We start from the raw sequence: 15971 nt of genomic DNA, 5'->3' as shown, positions 1-15971 counted from the left end.
CCCCAGAGTCGGATTTTCTCAAGGGTCTCGGCTGCCGGGGGTAGCCGAGACCCCAGAGAACATGATTCAGGTGGGTTTTACCTCCCGCCATGGCAGGATTTACCCTTATCCATTATGAGGAGGGCACACTTGGTGAAAATGATTAGTACAGTCAGGCTCATCTACCAATTACAAAGCCTACCATTACTCGTAAAACACTGATGACACCATACTCAATAGGGCCTTTAGTAAGTTTATCTGGAGAGGTAAACGTCCTAGGATTAGTCAGAGCAAACTCATGGTGTCTAAAGACGATGGAGGCATTAACTATAATCTTGCCTGCCTCTCCCACTATATAATTGACTAGCTTCACAAAAGACACACATATTCTGATCACACACTGGAATCCGATAATGTACACCCCTTTAACTTAACTGCTCTCTTCCATTCCCGTATTGCCTCATTACCTTCTGTAGTAAGGAGATCTGCTATTCTTAGGGATACTATCTCCACTTGGAAGGTGGTAAGGCAAAAGTTTGGCCTTTCTTTTAGAATTTCAAATTACCTTCCATTATGGCAAAACCTTGAATTCCCTCAGGGTAGCGAAAATAAGATTTTCTCAAAATGGCAACAGGCGGGGATTAATACTGTCTCTCATCTTCTCCACCCAACGGAATTGAGATCGCTAACTTGTACAGAATGGCTAGAGAAATATAACCTACCTCCCCAACACTATTTTCAATAAGAGCACATCAAACTCTCCATTATGGCCAACTTAAAAGACGTTACATTCGAGGCTGCCCAAACCGAGTTGGATGTCATTTTGTTATCTCCCATGGGTACCCCTTCAATATTGGTTCTTTATTCTGTAATGAAAGCTGATCTATTGGGGGTGCACACAGACATCTTTAACCCCTTAACCCCCAAGGGTGGTTTGCACGTTCATGATAGGGCCAATTTTTGCAATTCTGACCACTGTCCCTTTATGAGGTAATAACTCTGGAACGCTTCCATGGATCCCAGTGATTCTGACAATATTTTCTCGTGACATATTGTACTTCATGCTAGTGGTAAAATTTCATTCATATAACGCGTTAATTTGTGGAAAAAAACGGAAATTTGGTGAAAATTTCGCAATTTTCAAACTTTGAATTTTTATGCCCTTAAATCACAGAGATATGGCACACAAAAAACTTAATAAGTAACATTTCTCACATGTTTACTTTACATCAGCACAATTTTGGAACCAACTTTTTGTGTTAGGAAGTTATAAGGGTTAAAAGTTGACCAGCGATTTCTCATTTTTACAACACCATTTTATTTTTACAGACCACATCACATTTGAAGCCACTGTGAGGGGTCTATGTGATAGAAAATACCCAAAAGTGACATCATCCTAAAAACTGCACCCCTTAAGGTGCTCAAAACCACATTCAAGAAGTTTATTAACCCTTCAGGTGCTTCACAGGAATTTTTTTGAATATTTAAAAAAAAAAAAAAAAAAAAAATGAACATTTAAACTTTTTTTTCACAAAAAAAATACTTCAGGTTCAATTTTTTTATTTTGCCAAGGGTAACAGGAGAAATTGGACTACAAAAGGTATTGTGCAATTAGTCCTGAGTAGGCTGATACCTGATATGTGGGAGGAAACCACTGTTTCGGCGCATGGCAGAGCTCAGAAGGGAAGGAGCGCCGTTTGACTTTTTCAATGCAAAATTGGCTGGAATTCAGATCGGACGCCATGTCACGTTTGGAGAGCCCCTGATGTACCTTAACAGTGGAAACCTCCCACAAGTGACCCCATTTTGGAAACTAGACCCCCCCCCATGGAACTTATCTAGATATGTGATGAGAACTTTGAACCCACAAGGGCTTCACAGAAGTTTATAACATACAACCGTACAATTTAAAAAATAATATTTTTTCCACAAAAATGATCTCATCACCCCCAATTTTTATTTTCCCAAGGGTAACAAGGACCCTAAAAGTTATTGTGCAATTTGTCCTGAGTACGCTGGTATCCCATATGTGGATGTAAACTACTATTTGGGCGCATGGCAGAGCTCAGAAGGGAAGCAGCGCCATTTGACTTTTTTTTGGGCTGGAATTGAGATCGGACACCATGTCGTGTTTGGAAAGCCCCTGATGTACCAAAACAGTGGAAACCCCCACAAATGACACCATTTTGGAAACTAGACCCCCCAAGGAACTTATCTAGATGTGTGGTGAGCACTTTGAACCCCCCAGTGCATCACAGAAGTTTATAACGACCGGGCGTGAAAATAAAAAAATCGTATTTTTTCAACAAACATGATCTTTTAGTCCCCATTTTTTTTTAATTTTACCAAGGGTAACAGGAGAAATTGGACCCCAAAAGTTGTTGTCCAATTTGTCCTGAGTACGCTGATACCCCATATGTGGGAGAAAACTACTGTATAGGCACACGTCAGGGCTCAGAAGGGAAGTAGTGACGTTTTGGAATGCAGACTTTGATGGAATGGTCTGCGGGTTCATGTTGCTTTTGGAGAGCCCCTGATGTACCTAAACAGTGGACACCCCCCACAAGTGACCCCATTTTGGAAACTAGACTCCCTAAGGAACTTATCTAGATGTATGGTGAGCACTTTGAACCCCCAAGGGCTTCACAGAAGTTTATAAGGCCCGGGCATGAAAAAAAAAAAAAAATCGTATTTTTCCACAAAAATGATATTTTTGCCCCCAATGTTTTATTTTCCTAAGGGTAACAGGAGAAATTGGACCCCAAAAGTTGTTTTGCAATTTGTCCTGAGTATGCTGATACCCCACATGTGGGAGTAAAACACTGTTTGGGCGCATGGCAGAGCTTGGAAGGGAAGGAGCACCATTTGACTTTTTCAACGCAGAATAGGCTGGAATTGAGATCAGACACCATGTTGCATTTGGAGAGCACCTGATGTGCCCAAACAGTGGAAACCCCCCAACCCTAACGGTAAAATGGAAATAAATACATTTTCTTTTAATTTTATTATTTTTCCCCTAGCTAAGGGGGTGATAACGGGGGATTTGATTTACTATTTATAGCGGGTTTTTATTTTTGGCAGCTGTCGCACGCTTAGGCTATGTGCCCACGTTGCGTTTAAATCCGGACACTGAAAACCGGACTCCTTCCCAGAAATCGCACTTTTTTTCCGCAATTATGTTGGCGATTTTGCCGCGATTTTCGCGTGCGATATTCAAGCACTTTCCAAGCGATTTGAAGCATCGCTTGGAAAGTGATTGACAGGTTGATCACACTCGTCAAACATAGTTTGACAAGAGTGACCAGGCTTTTACTATTGAGGCATCGATAGTAAAAGAAAGAATGTAAAAAATTAAATAAAAAAAATAAATAAAAAAAATAAATCGGGGTATATTTACCTTTCGACGTCCCGCGCAGTCTCAGTGACGCTCCCGTTCCCAGCAATGCCTTGCGAGACCTGTGATGACATTGGTATCGCGTTGCTATAGCGATCTCACGAGACCGCTAGAGTCACGCGAGACTACGTCATCACAGGACCTTGCCGCAAGGCATTACTGGGAATGCTTAGGCCGGGAATGCAGCGCAGGACGTCGGAAGGCAAATATACCCCGATTTTTTATTTTTTATTCTTTTTACAGGGGTATGGTACCCAGGGCCTGGAGGACAGTCTCCTCTCCTCCACACCGTGGGTACCAACCGCACATGAGACGCTTAACTTCACGCATGGTGGGCATAGCCACATGCGGGAAGTAAGCTATTCTCATGCATTCCTATGGGTGCGGAATCGCGGCAATTATTTGCGATTCCGCACAAAAGAATGAGCATGCTGCGATTTTATCCGCGATGCGATTCCGCCGCGGAAAAAAAGCGTAGCATTAGCACAGCATGTGCGGAATGCCATAGGAATGCATGGGGTGTGTTCTGTTGAAGATTTTTAAATGTTTTCGCGCCGAAAATCGCGGCAAAAACGCTTAAAAATCGCATCGTGGGCACACAGCCTAAAGACGCTTTTTATTGTAAAAATAGTTTTTGCATCACCACATATTGAGAGCTATAATTTTTCCATATTTTGATCCACTGAGTCATGTGAGGTCTTATTTTTTGCGGGACGAGTTGACGCTTTTATTGGTGTCATGTTCAGGCACGTGACATCTTTTGATCGCTTTTTATTCCGATTTTTGGGATGCAGAATGAACAGAAACCAGCGTTTCATGAATTTTTTTTGGGGGGGTGCGTTTACACCGTTCCGCCTGCGGTAAAATTGATGACGGTTTTATTCTTCGGGTCGGTACGGTTACAGCGATACCGCATTTAGGTCGTTTTTTTTATGTTTCAGCGCTTTTATGCAATGAAAACAATTTTATATAAAAAAAAAATTATTTTTGCATCGCTTTTATTCTGCGAGCTATAACTTTATTTTTTCTCTGATGCTGCGTGGCGGTTCGTTTTTTGCGGGACAATGACATTTTCAGCGGTCCCATGGATATTTATATGCGTCTTTTTGATCGCGCGTTATTGCACTTTTTGTTCGACGGTATGATAAATCATTTTTTGCTTCGTTTTTTATTTTTATTTTTTAAGGGGTTCACTAAAGAGGTTAACTAATGGGACAGTTTTATAGGGCGGGTCATTCCATGTCAAGTGAACCAATGATTTTTACCTCTGTATTTTTAATTCTTTTGAGATTTTGTTATTTGGTAATAGTGTGTCAGAGAATGCAAAATGTGAAGGAAAAAAAATTCTAGATTTTTTTTTTTTTTATTGATTTTCAAAGTTCAGAAAAAGTGCGAATTTCTGTGTTGCCTGCCTTAACATTTCTCCTCATAACTCAGGCTAGAAAAAAGATAGACAAACAAAATAAACACCAGTCTACCCAGAACTGTACAGGCTTTGACCAGATATGTCACAAGAGTATCTTTGTTAATATTTTACCCATGCAAATGCAAACACAAAAGTTTAAAACGCATTTCTGAAAAAAATGGGTTTTTTTTAGAAATTTCAAAAACTGCACATGTACCTGCTATGCTCCTAGCCACATCTGTACCAAAATTCAAGTTGGGATCATGATGGGATCATATTTTAAAAAATTAAACTATACAGTGTCAATTCCAAAATCTGGAATTCAGATCTGTTCAGCCTGTGGTCTAGAAGTGTGGGGTCTATATTTACCAAATAATCCATGATTTTTAGATATTACTGTATTTTTTATTTAAAGTTTGAGTAAACTTATATTAATAGTTTAATGCTTTTCTTATTAAGGGCTAATACACACACAGCGCTCTTCTGAGTGATCATCGTTCAGAAAAATGGCCCCCATTGATTTCAATGGGGTTAAACACATGCAGTGTTTTTTGAAACACAGAGTAAATCACTGCTTGCACTACTTTTTGATCTGCAATAAACGCCTTTATTACCATTTATATAAAAAGCTGCCATCGTTTTCACTAGCGATTAAAAAGACTAATGCAGATATAGTGAAAACTCGGTAGAAAAATGTGCCAAAACCGCAGCTTTTATCCGCAGACAGACAAAGCTGTGTGTGCATTAGCCCTAATACTCCCTTTATAGTAACAGTTATATCTCAAGTGTACTGTAAATCTTTATTTTTATTACCCATCTTCCTTACATAATATTAACTGTATTTTTCTCACACAGCAATGGCTGCTACTTCTCAAAGAACAGCATTTTATAATATATGCTGTTGCAATCCTTTTGAAAAAACTGGACACACAACAAGAAAAAAATCTTAGGCCGGTACAAGATTGGATGTTTCATATAAATCCATCAATCAATGCCGGCATGAAAATTTTTGACAGTTGTAGAAAGCAACTTGCAAAAGAGAAAAATGCTCAGCAGGCAGGAAATTTCAAAGAACCTGTAACTTCCAACACAGAGGATTTTATCAATCCTGATTTAACAATAGAGTATTTGAATAAATCACTTTCTAACATTGAAGAATCACCCATTGCAAAAAAAAGAATCCATTATCCAGGTTATTGCCAAAAAAAAAAAATTAGAAAAAGTTACAAAAAAATTGACCCTTGATCTGGCGGGTGAAACAGTAGAAGGTGAAGGAAAAAATGACACTGATTCAGAGATCATTCTTCAGCTTAAAGATAAATTTAAATCCACCCACAGCAGAAGTGAACAGTTCATGATACTGACTACACTACCGAAGAGTTGGACATGCAAAAGAATAGAAACTGAATTTAACGTTAGCAATAGAATGGCTAGAAAAGCCAAATCTCTAGTTGAACAAAAAGGTTTCATGTCTTGTCCTGATCCTAAACCAGGCAAAACATTAGATGAAGCTATAGTGGGTAAAGTGAAAGATTTTTACAATAGTGATGAAGTGAGCCGGATTATGCCTGGCAAGAAAGATTGTGTGTCTATAAAAGTGAACGGTAAGAAAACTCCTGTCCAGAAGAGGCTGGTTCTTACCAATTTGAAAGAAACCTATTAACTTTTTAAAGAAAAAAAATTCCACTTCTGCCAAAATAGGATTTTCAAAATTTGCTGACCTGCGACCGAAGAATTGTGTCCTGGCTGGTGGTAGTGGTACACACTCAGTATGCGTACGTACAATACACCAGAACACTAAGCTCATGATTGGAGGGGGTAAGCTGAAAGATATTCAGATTGGCGAGTCCAACCTTGGCGATTACAAAGTATGTCTGTCTCAAATATTGTGTCCAGAAAAGAGTTGGAGTTGTTATTTCAATATTTGCAAAAAATGTCCTTCAGTATTGGCTCTCAAAGAAAAAATATTAAATTATTTTGAAGAGGCTATGGTAGATAATATAACTTATAAACAGTGGATATCTGTTAACAGATGTACTTTTGACACGGTTTTTAAAAGTGCAGAACTTTTTGTAGAATGTTTTTGTGAACAGCTGATAGTCCTTAAGAAACACTCATTTATAGCTCGCCAAAAGTCTGACTACTACAATCACCTCAAAGAAAGCATCAAACAGAATGAGGCAGTAATAAGCTTAGACTTTTCAGAGAACTATTCCTTTGTTGTTCAGGATGAAGCACAGTCATTTCACTGGAACAATGAACAAGCAACTGTGCACCCTTTTGCGATCTATTGCTATGAGAATGTAGAAATAAAGTACAAAAGTGTAGTTATGATATCTGAGTGCTTACTTCATGATTCAATAGCTGTTCATTTGTTCCAAAAAAAAAATGATTTCAGTGATAAAAACAGACATCCTACCAAGTTTGAGCAAGGTCTACTACTTCTCGGATGGCTCTTCTGCACAGTATAAAAACAGGAAAAACTTTATAAATGTATGCCATCACAAGAAAGACTTTGGAGTGGAAGCTGAATGGCACTTTTTTGCCACTGCTCATGGCAAAGGTGTATGTGATGGCTTAGGAGGCACCGTGAAACGCCTTGCAGCCCGGGCTAGTCTCCAGAGGCCATATTCAGACCAAATCTTAACACCCATGCAACTTTTCAAATGGAGTGAGAAAAATATTCTTAACATCCAGTTCATGTATTGTACAAACCAGGACTACAATGAGGAGGAGAGTTTGTTAAAGCATCGGTTACAGGAAGCAGAACGCATCAAAGGGACTCAGCAATACCACACTGTCATTCCATGTAGTGAAACAGAAATAAAACAAGGATTTTTTCATTCAGCAAAGACAGTGAAGTGCATGAAGTGGTAGAAGGCGGCACAAGATTGGCAATGGATGACATAACTGGTTATGTGACCTGTGAATATGATCGGCACTGGTGGCTGGCTACTGTACTCTCCAAAAATTGTGAAAATGAAGAAGTAGAAGTGACTTTTTGCATCCTTCTGGCCCAGCGCCATCCTTTGTGTATCCAAGAAAACCAGACATTTTAAAAGTTAACAAAAATCAGATATTAACTCAGGTGGAGCCCAACACCATGACCGGCCGCACATACTCTTTGACACAAAAGGAAATGGCCATTGCTAGTAAGCGCTTATGGATCAGATTACATTTCACCCACTAGAAGGGACAAATTGATGATAAAGGGCCAGTTTAAAAATGTACTATTAATTGTTTGATTAGTTCATATTTTATAGAACGAGGATTTAACTACTGTACTATTCTTCTTAAACACTTCATAAATGACATGTTTAGTGATGAATTGTTACATGTATAAATAGGTGGTAAAAATATTGGCTCTTTTATTCTTGTTTTTAACATATAATTTGGATGAGAAAACTTAGAAAATCACACTTGAGGATATGATCACCTTTTTTCTTTTGGTTTGTTCAATGTATTCAGGTTGAAAATGCTGAGCAAGTTGTATTATGATGATTAAGATGGATTTATTCTGGAACTTCGGGATTTGTTTTTTGTGTTTCTTTATTGTTACATATAAATGTTGACTTCAATACGTTGTAATTAGAAAAGAAAACAGGAATAAACTCACAAACCTAAAATCAGATGATTCAAGGCTTAAGAAAAAAAATACAAATTTGATAGGTCCCAAGTTGAATCCCTGTACAAATATAAACAAGAACACAAGTAACGCACATGCATTTTTTCACCATTTTAAAACATACTTTTTTTTCACAATTGCGCATCAAAATTATGAATTTGATTTCACAAAAACAAAATGTAAAGAAACATAGTCTTGTGACATATCAAATGAAAGCCAATACCGTTCTGAGAAAAATGATGCCTCTCCCACCTTTGTATCTTAATTCTAGCCCAAGATATGATAAAAAATGTAAAGCCATACCAGGCCAAAATTCGCTCTTTCACAACTTTAGAAGTCGGTAAAAAATTAACTGATGAAGAAAAAAAATTTAAAACTTTTAATTTGTAATTAACTAAACTTGTACTTCATAAAAACAAAAAATAAAAAAAAACTAAAGACATCAGGTAAAAAAAATATTCATTTTTGGATCACTTGATATGGAATGACCCGGGTCGTTACGGACGCGGCGATACCAAATATGTGTACTTTTATGGTTTTTTTTTTTATTTCCAAAACATGAATTAGGAATTTTTTTATTTAGCAATTTTTTTAAAATTATTTTTACACTTTTTTTTAACTTTATTACAATGTCCCAGGGGGGACATCACTGTCATGTGACAGATCGCTGATCTGTCACATCACAGATCACTGTGACAGATCAGCGATCTGTCACAGGCACTGCACAAGGCTTCCTCATGCCTGCGCTTTGCAGGCATGAGGAAGCCAGCTCCCTGCAGGCCCCCAAAGGTCCCCGTCACCATCTTGGATTCGGGGACCTGCAGGGATGGATCCCCCCGCAGCAGCGCTGCACATTGCGCTGCTGTGGGGGGCTCAGGGAAGCACGGAGGGAGCCCCCTTCCTGCCGATGCTTCCCTTTAACCCCCGGTACACCACGATCGTGTTTGATCACGGTGTGCAAGGGATTAAACGTGTGTAAGGGGCGTGCAAGGGGTTAACATTGTGCCAGGTGTCAGCTGTGATTATCAGCTGACACCCGGCCGCGATCAGCGGCGCTCACCAAGTGGGCGCCGCTGATCGCTGTGACGTACTATCCCGTCCCTGGGAATTAAGTCCCAGGGCACATGGACGGGATAGTACGTCACATGACAGAAAGGGGTTAAATATTGGAAGCAGCCATTATACTATGTAGAAATCTTTGCAAGATTAGAGCAGGATGGAGCGCGTTTAGGAAACACATTATAAATGAAATGTGGAGAGACACCCAGTATAAAATCATGGATGGGGCCATTTATGCTTTCAATATTCCTAAAAAAGATCCTCTTTCAAACAGACTACTTATCCTAAATGCCATCTCTCTATCTCCGACCTCATGCATGGCCTGTGGTCTTGACCTGCGTCAGTCTCTTTTTGGGGTCTGGTATCAATTTTGATTAATACCATTTGGGGCTCAGGTTACTCCCTATCTCCTTCCTTAGCCTTATTTCACTTCAGCACAGATGCTCCGAACAGGAGGTTCTCCCAAACTGCTGCATACCTTGCAAAGAAAATGCTTCTTAAATACTGGCTGGACCCAGACTTACCCCCATCACAGAACTGAGAGCACAAATGAAACATTTCCTGGAAACAGAACAGCAGGATGCTCTATGTAACATAGAGACACAAGCAGGCAAGTTTCTTTGGAAATGGAAGCAATTTATTGTGAACTGTTGCTCTTCAGGGGGAAAAGAGAATATATGGTTAAACCTTTTGTCTCTACAGCCTGGTATATATTGGAGGACCTCAAAAATAATCTGGGATCAGAACGCCTACATTAAAAATGGGCAGGGAGGTAACTGACCAGGGTTTATATTCTGCTTATGAATAAAGGGTTTTTTTTATGATGGTTTTAGTAATATACACTGTCCGCTGAATCACTTGATAGGATGGACGTTGATAGCCTAAATGTTTAAGTGTTAAAAAAAAAAAAAAATAAAAAATAAAAAAATTATGTATTGCCAGACACATTTGTAAAAGATGTCTCTAACTGTACTGTCTGCGTATGGACACTTGATTATAGCATACAGTCTGGTTTGTTGCCTTTTTTTTAAATGCTAATACTTTTTCTTTAAAAAGTGCTGCAAGACTAAATTCACACTGGGACTTTTTTGCTGTATTTTTAATGCTAATTTTCACACTTAGGCTGTGTGCCCACGTGAGCGTTTTTTCGTGTTTAAGCCGGCAAAAACGCTTAAAAAAAATCACTTAAAAGAAGCATCCCATTCTCATTTTAATTCATTCTGCACTTTTTGTGCATATTGATGCGCTTTTTTCCGGGAAAAAAACGCATCGCGGTAAAAAACGCAGCACGCTCATTAATTTTGTGGCAAATTCCGTGTTTTTAGCTATTTTCTATGAGGCTGAATTCACACGTCGCTGTTTTTCCGGCGGTTTTTAACGCGCGTTTTTGCAGCGAAAATGCAAAAAACCCAGCATCCCATGCATTTTTATGGGATTCCACAATGCTGTGCTCATGCTGCGGATTTTCCAGCAGCAAAATCGCATCGCATTCATCCATTATAAGTTTATGCTTCGAACATACAATACTGCCCTTCACCTCTCCAAACAAGCCTATTTCAACACCCTCGTCACCTCACTGTCCAATAACCCTAAACGTCTCTGACATTTTCATTCTCTACTCAACCCAAGAGTACAGGCCCCAACCACGGAGCTCCGAGCTGACGATCTGGCCAATTACTTCAATGAAAAAAATTGACCAGATCCAACAGGAAATTATCTCCCAATCACCTCATACCATGCACTGTCCTCCCTCCCCCACTGCATCTAGCTCACTCTCTGATTTTGAACCAGTCACAGAAGTAAGCAGGCTCCTTGCATCTTCTCGCCCAACCACTTGCACCAGTGACCCATTTCCGTCACATCTACTCCAGTCCCTTTCCCCTGCTGTCACCCCTCACCTAACTAAAATATTTAACCTCTCTCTTCTGGTATCTTTCCCTCCTCATTTAAGCATGCCATCATACATCCACTACTTAAAAAACCATCCCTCGTCCAAAACTCTGCAGCTAACTATAGACCTGTCTCTAATCTTCCCTTCATCTCTAAACTCCTGGAACGCCTGGTCCACTCCCGTCTTATCTGCCATCTCTTTTATAACTCTCTTCTCGACCCTCTCCAATCCGGTTTCCGCTCTTTACACGCTACTGAAACTGCCCTCACTAAAGTCTCTAATGATCTACTAACAGTTAAATCAATTGGTCATTACTCCATGCTAATTCTCTTGGATCTCTCTGCAGCATTCGACACTGTAAATCACCAGCTTCTCCTCACTATGCTCCGTTCCATTGGCCTCAAGGACACAGTTCTCGCCTGGTTCTCCTCCTATCTCTCTGACCGCTCCTTTACTGTATCTTTTGCCGGTTCCTCCTCCTCTCACCTTCCCCTTACTGTTGGGGTTCCTCAAGGATCAGTCCTAGGCCCCCTCCTCTTCTCTTTGTGCACTGCCCCAATTGGTCAAACAATTAGTAGATTTGGTTTCCAGTACCATCTCTATGCTGACGACATCCAATTATACGCTTCTTCTCCTGACATCACGCCTGCCTTTCTAGAAAACACCAGCGATTGTCTAAACGCTGTGTCTAACATTATGTCCTCACTATATCTGAAACTGAACTTGTCAAAGACTGAACTCCTTGTGTTTCCTCCCGCTACTAATGTACCTATACCCGACAGTGCCATTTCCGTGTGTGGTTCCACTATTACTCCCCAGCAACATGCCCGCTGTCTTGGGGTCATACTTGACTCCGAACTTTCCTTTGTCCCCCACATACGATCACTGGCTCGCTCTTGTTATCTGCACCTCAAAAACATTTCTAGAATTCGACCTTTTCTTACTTTGGACTCCGCAAAAACTCTTACTGTTTCTCTTATTCATTCTCGTCTCGACTATTGTAACTCTTCTAATCGGTCTCCCTCAGAGGTCGCATTAACGCCTGTCTGGGCGTCTATGACGCACAGGCAGGCGAAAAAACGCCTTCAGATTAGTACGATACGTCCACGGGACGCATCGTTCTAAGCCAGGGGTCCCCAACCGCCGGTCCGCGGCCCAGGACCGGGTCGTTGCAGTGCCCTTGCCGGTCCGCGGACACAAGAGGAGCCGGGGGGCGGTACAGCAGCTGATACTCACCCTGCATCCCGCGGCGGCTTCATCCAGCGCTGAGCGGTCACGTGCTACTGCTCATTTAAGGTCATGAATATGGACGCCACTCATCTCCCATAGGCATGGCGTCCATATTCATGGACCTTAATGAGCGGTAGCACGTGACCGCTCCGCACAGGAAGAAGCTGAAGCGCCGCGAGATGCAGGGACGTGCAGCGACGGGAAGGAAGTTCAGCGACGTGAGGGTAAGTATGATGGGGAGGATGGGGGAGCCAAGCGGAGCCATAAATATAAGGGAGAGAGTGGGAGCGGAGCCATATACACAGGGGAGGGAGAATGGGAGCGGAGCCATATACACAGGGGAGGGAGAGTGGGAGCGGAGCCATATACACAGGGGAGGGAGAGTGGGAGCGGAGCCATATACACAGGGGAGGGAGAGTGGGAGCGGAGCCATATACACAGGGGAGGGAGAGTGGGAGCGGAGCCATATACACAGGGGAGGGAGAATGGGAGCGGAGCCATATACACAGGGGAGGGAGAATGAGAGCGGAGCCATATACACAGGGGAGGGAGAATGGGAGCGGAGCCATATACACAAGGGAGGGAGAATGGGAGCGGAGCCATATACACAAGGGAGGGAGAATGGGAGCGGAGCCATATACACAGGGGAGGGAGAGTGGGAGCGGAGCCATATACACAGGGGAGGGAGAGTGGGAGCGGAGCCATATACACAGGGGAGGGAGAGTGGGAGCGGAGCCATATACACAGGGGAGGGAGAGTGGGAGCGGAGCCATATACACAGGGGAGGGAGAATGGGAGCGGAGCCATATACACAGGGGAGGGAGAATGGGAGCGGAGCCATATACACAGGGGAGGGAGAGTGGGAGCGGAGCCATATATACAGGGGAGGGAGAATGGGAGCGGAGCCATATATACAAGGGAGGGAGAGTGGGAGCAGAGCCATATATACAAGGGAGGGAGAATGGGAGCGGAGCCATATATACAGGGGAGGGAGAGTGGGAGCGGAGCCATAAATACAAGGGAGGAAGAGTGGGAGCAGAGCCATATATACAGGGAAGGGAAAGTGGTCGCGCAGGGCGCCCTCCATCCATAGCAAGGTCGCCTGTACGGTACTAATCCCCGGGGACTCGCAGGGGGAGGGGGGCTGTTATTGCCGCTGTGCTGAGGCCTGTGGCCAGTGACCTGTATGTGCATGCTGTTATCTGCCGGACTGCTATAGGCAGAGCCGACCACCGGTGTCTGGGGGCACTGATTTGTTTCCATTGTTATCATGGACGATGTGTACAATTGGCTCCTGAGCATCAGCAATCATATGTGTAACAAATGGATTATGTCACTGAGGGGGCTGTGCAATGGTGTGTGTGTGTGTGTGTGTGGGGTGGTCTGTGCAATGGTGTGTGTGTGTGTGTGTGGGGTGTTCTGTGCAATGGTGTGTGTGTGTGGGGTGGTCTGTGCAATGGTGTGTGTGTGTGTGTGTGTAAGTGTGGGGTGGTCTGTGCAATGGTGTGTGTGTGTGTGTGTGTGTGTGTGTGTGTGTGGGGTGGTCTGTGCAATGGTGTGTGTGTGTGTGTGTGGGGTGGTCTGTGCAATGGTGTGTGTGTGTGTGTGTGTGTGGGGTGGTCTGTGCAATGGTGTGTGTGTGTGTGTGTGTGGGGTGGTCTGTGCAATGGTGTGTGTGTGTGTGTGGGGTGGTCTGTGCAATGGTGTGTTTGTGTGTGTGGGGTGGTCTGTGCAATGGTGTGTGTGTGTGTGTGGGGGGGTGGTCTGTGCAATGGTGTGTGTGTGTTTGGGGTGGTCTGTGCAATGGTGTGTGTGTGTGGGGTGGTCTGTGCAATGGTGTGTGTGTGTACTCCTCCGTGGTGAAAAATACTCCTCAAAAATATTGGGAGGAGTATTTTTACTCCTCTGAAAAATATGTAGCGCGACCTCTGGTCTCCCTCTTACCAAACTCTCCCCCCTCCAATCTGTCTTGAATGCTGCTGACAGGATCATATTCCTCTCCAGTCGTTACACCGATGCCTACCTTGTGCCAGTCATTACACTGGCTACCCATCCACTCCAGAATCCAGTACAAACTTATTACCCTCACACACAAAGCTATTCTTGGATCAGCACCACCCTACATCTCCTCCCTTGTTTCAGTATATCATCCTACCCGCGCCCTCCGTTCTGATGACCTGAAGTTAGCATCCACAATAATCAGAACCTCCCACTCCCGTCTCCAAGACTATACACGTGCTGCGCCAATTCTTTGGAATGCACTTCCAAGGTCAATACGATTAGTCCCCAATCCCCACAATTTTAAGCGTGCCCTGAAAACTCATTTATTCAGACTGGCCTACCGCCTCAACACATTAAACTAATCTATCCCTGCGTAGCACAGCCAAAAGTTTTACCATAACCAGGTTCCCCGCATCATGTTCCCACATGCTTTATGCATCCATTAGCCCTCTGTGTCTGTACTGTTACACACTTAACATTATGGCTGGTCCATACAATCAGGGCAACTGTTACCACCCACCTTTCGTGTCTCCCTTTTTTTTTTCCTCATAGATTGTAAGCTTGCAAGCAGAGGCCTCATTCCTCTTGGTATCTGTTATGATCTATGTGATTGTTATGCTGTAATGTCTATTGTCTGTACAAGTCCCCTCTGAAACGTAGAGTGCTGCGGAATATGTCGGCACTATAGAAATAAAATGTATTAATATTATATTATCGTAGAAAAATATGCAGCATGCTGATTAATTTTGCAGAATCGCGGCGATTCCGCCCACATAGGAATGAAATGTTCTGCTTATTTTCCGCATGTGGCTGTGCTCACCATGCGAAAAGTAAGCAGAACATTTGCGGATGGTACCTACGGTCCGGAGGAGAGGACATTCTCCTCCAGGCTCTGGGTACCATATTCCTGTAAAAAATAGAATAAAAAATAAATTCGGGTTATATTCGCCTTCCGGCGTCCCGCGCAGCCTTCCCGGGCCTCAGCGATGCTCCCGTTCCCAGTAATGCCTTGCGAGACCTTTGATGACGTCGCGGTCTCGCAATACTGTAGCGGTCCCTATTCCAGGCTCGCCACATTCCTATCTATTGGTTTTTTTAAGCTGGGATGAATCCTCAAAGGGAAGTGCAGCTTCTCTTGCCACCTGCACATCCACTTTAGGAATATCCCAGCTAACTGATTCACCCTCCAGAAGAAACCCATGTTTAAGTTCTGAGGGGGTGCTCAGCCATTTCTCTGGGGACTCCCATTCCTGAGAGATCATGTTTAGGATGTTCTTATGGACCAGGAACCCAATCAGCCTTCCTGCTTTCAACCCTCCAAACATTTTATCCTGGATTGTTTGGGAAACCTGTTTCTCCTCCAAGCCCTTAGTGCTATGGACTGCAC

General features: G+C 42.7%; 1 protein-coding gene across 1 annotated transcript in view; it reads right to left on the bottom strand.

The window, feature by feature from the left end:
* Positions 1-15971, bottom strand: part of LOC141053017 (uncharacterized) — a 151602-nt gene that overhangs the window by 119780 nt on the left and 15851 nt on the right. The gene's annotated exons all lie outside the window — the stretch shown is intronic.

The sequence above is a fragment of the Dendrobates tinctorius genome, unplaced genomic scaffold (genome assembly GCF_039654945.1).
Source record: "Dendrobates tinctorius isolate UK_male_01 unplaced genomic scaffold, ASM3965494v1 ptg000164l, whole genome shotgun sequence".
Taxonomy (NCBI): Eukaryota; Metazoa; Chordata; class Amphibia; order Anura; family Dendrobatidae; genus Dendrobates; species Dendrobates tinctorius.
This window is presented reverse-complemented; position numbering and strand designations above follow the sequence as displayed.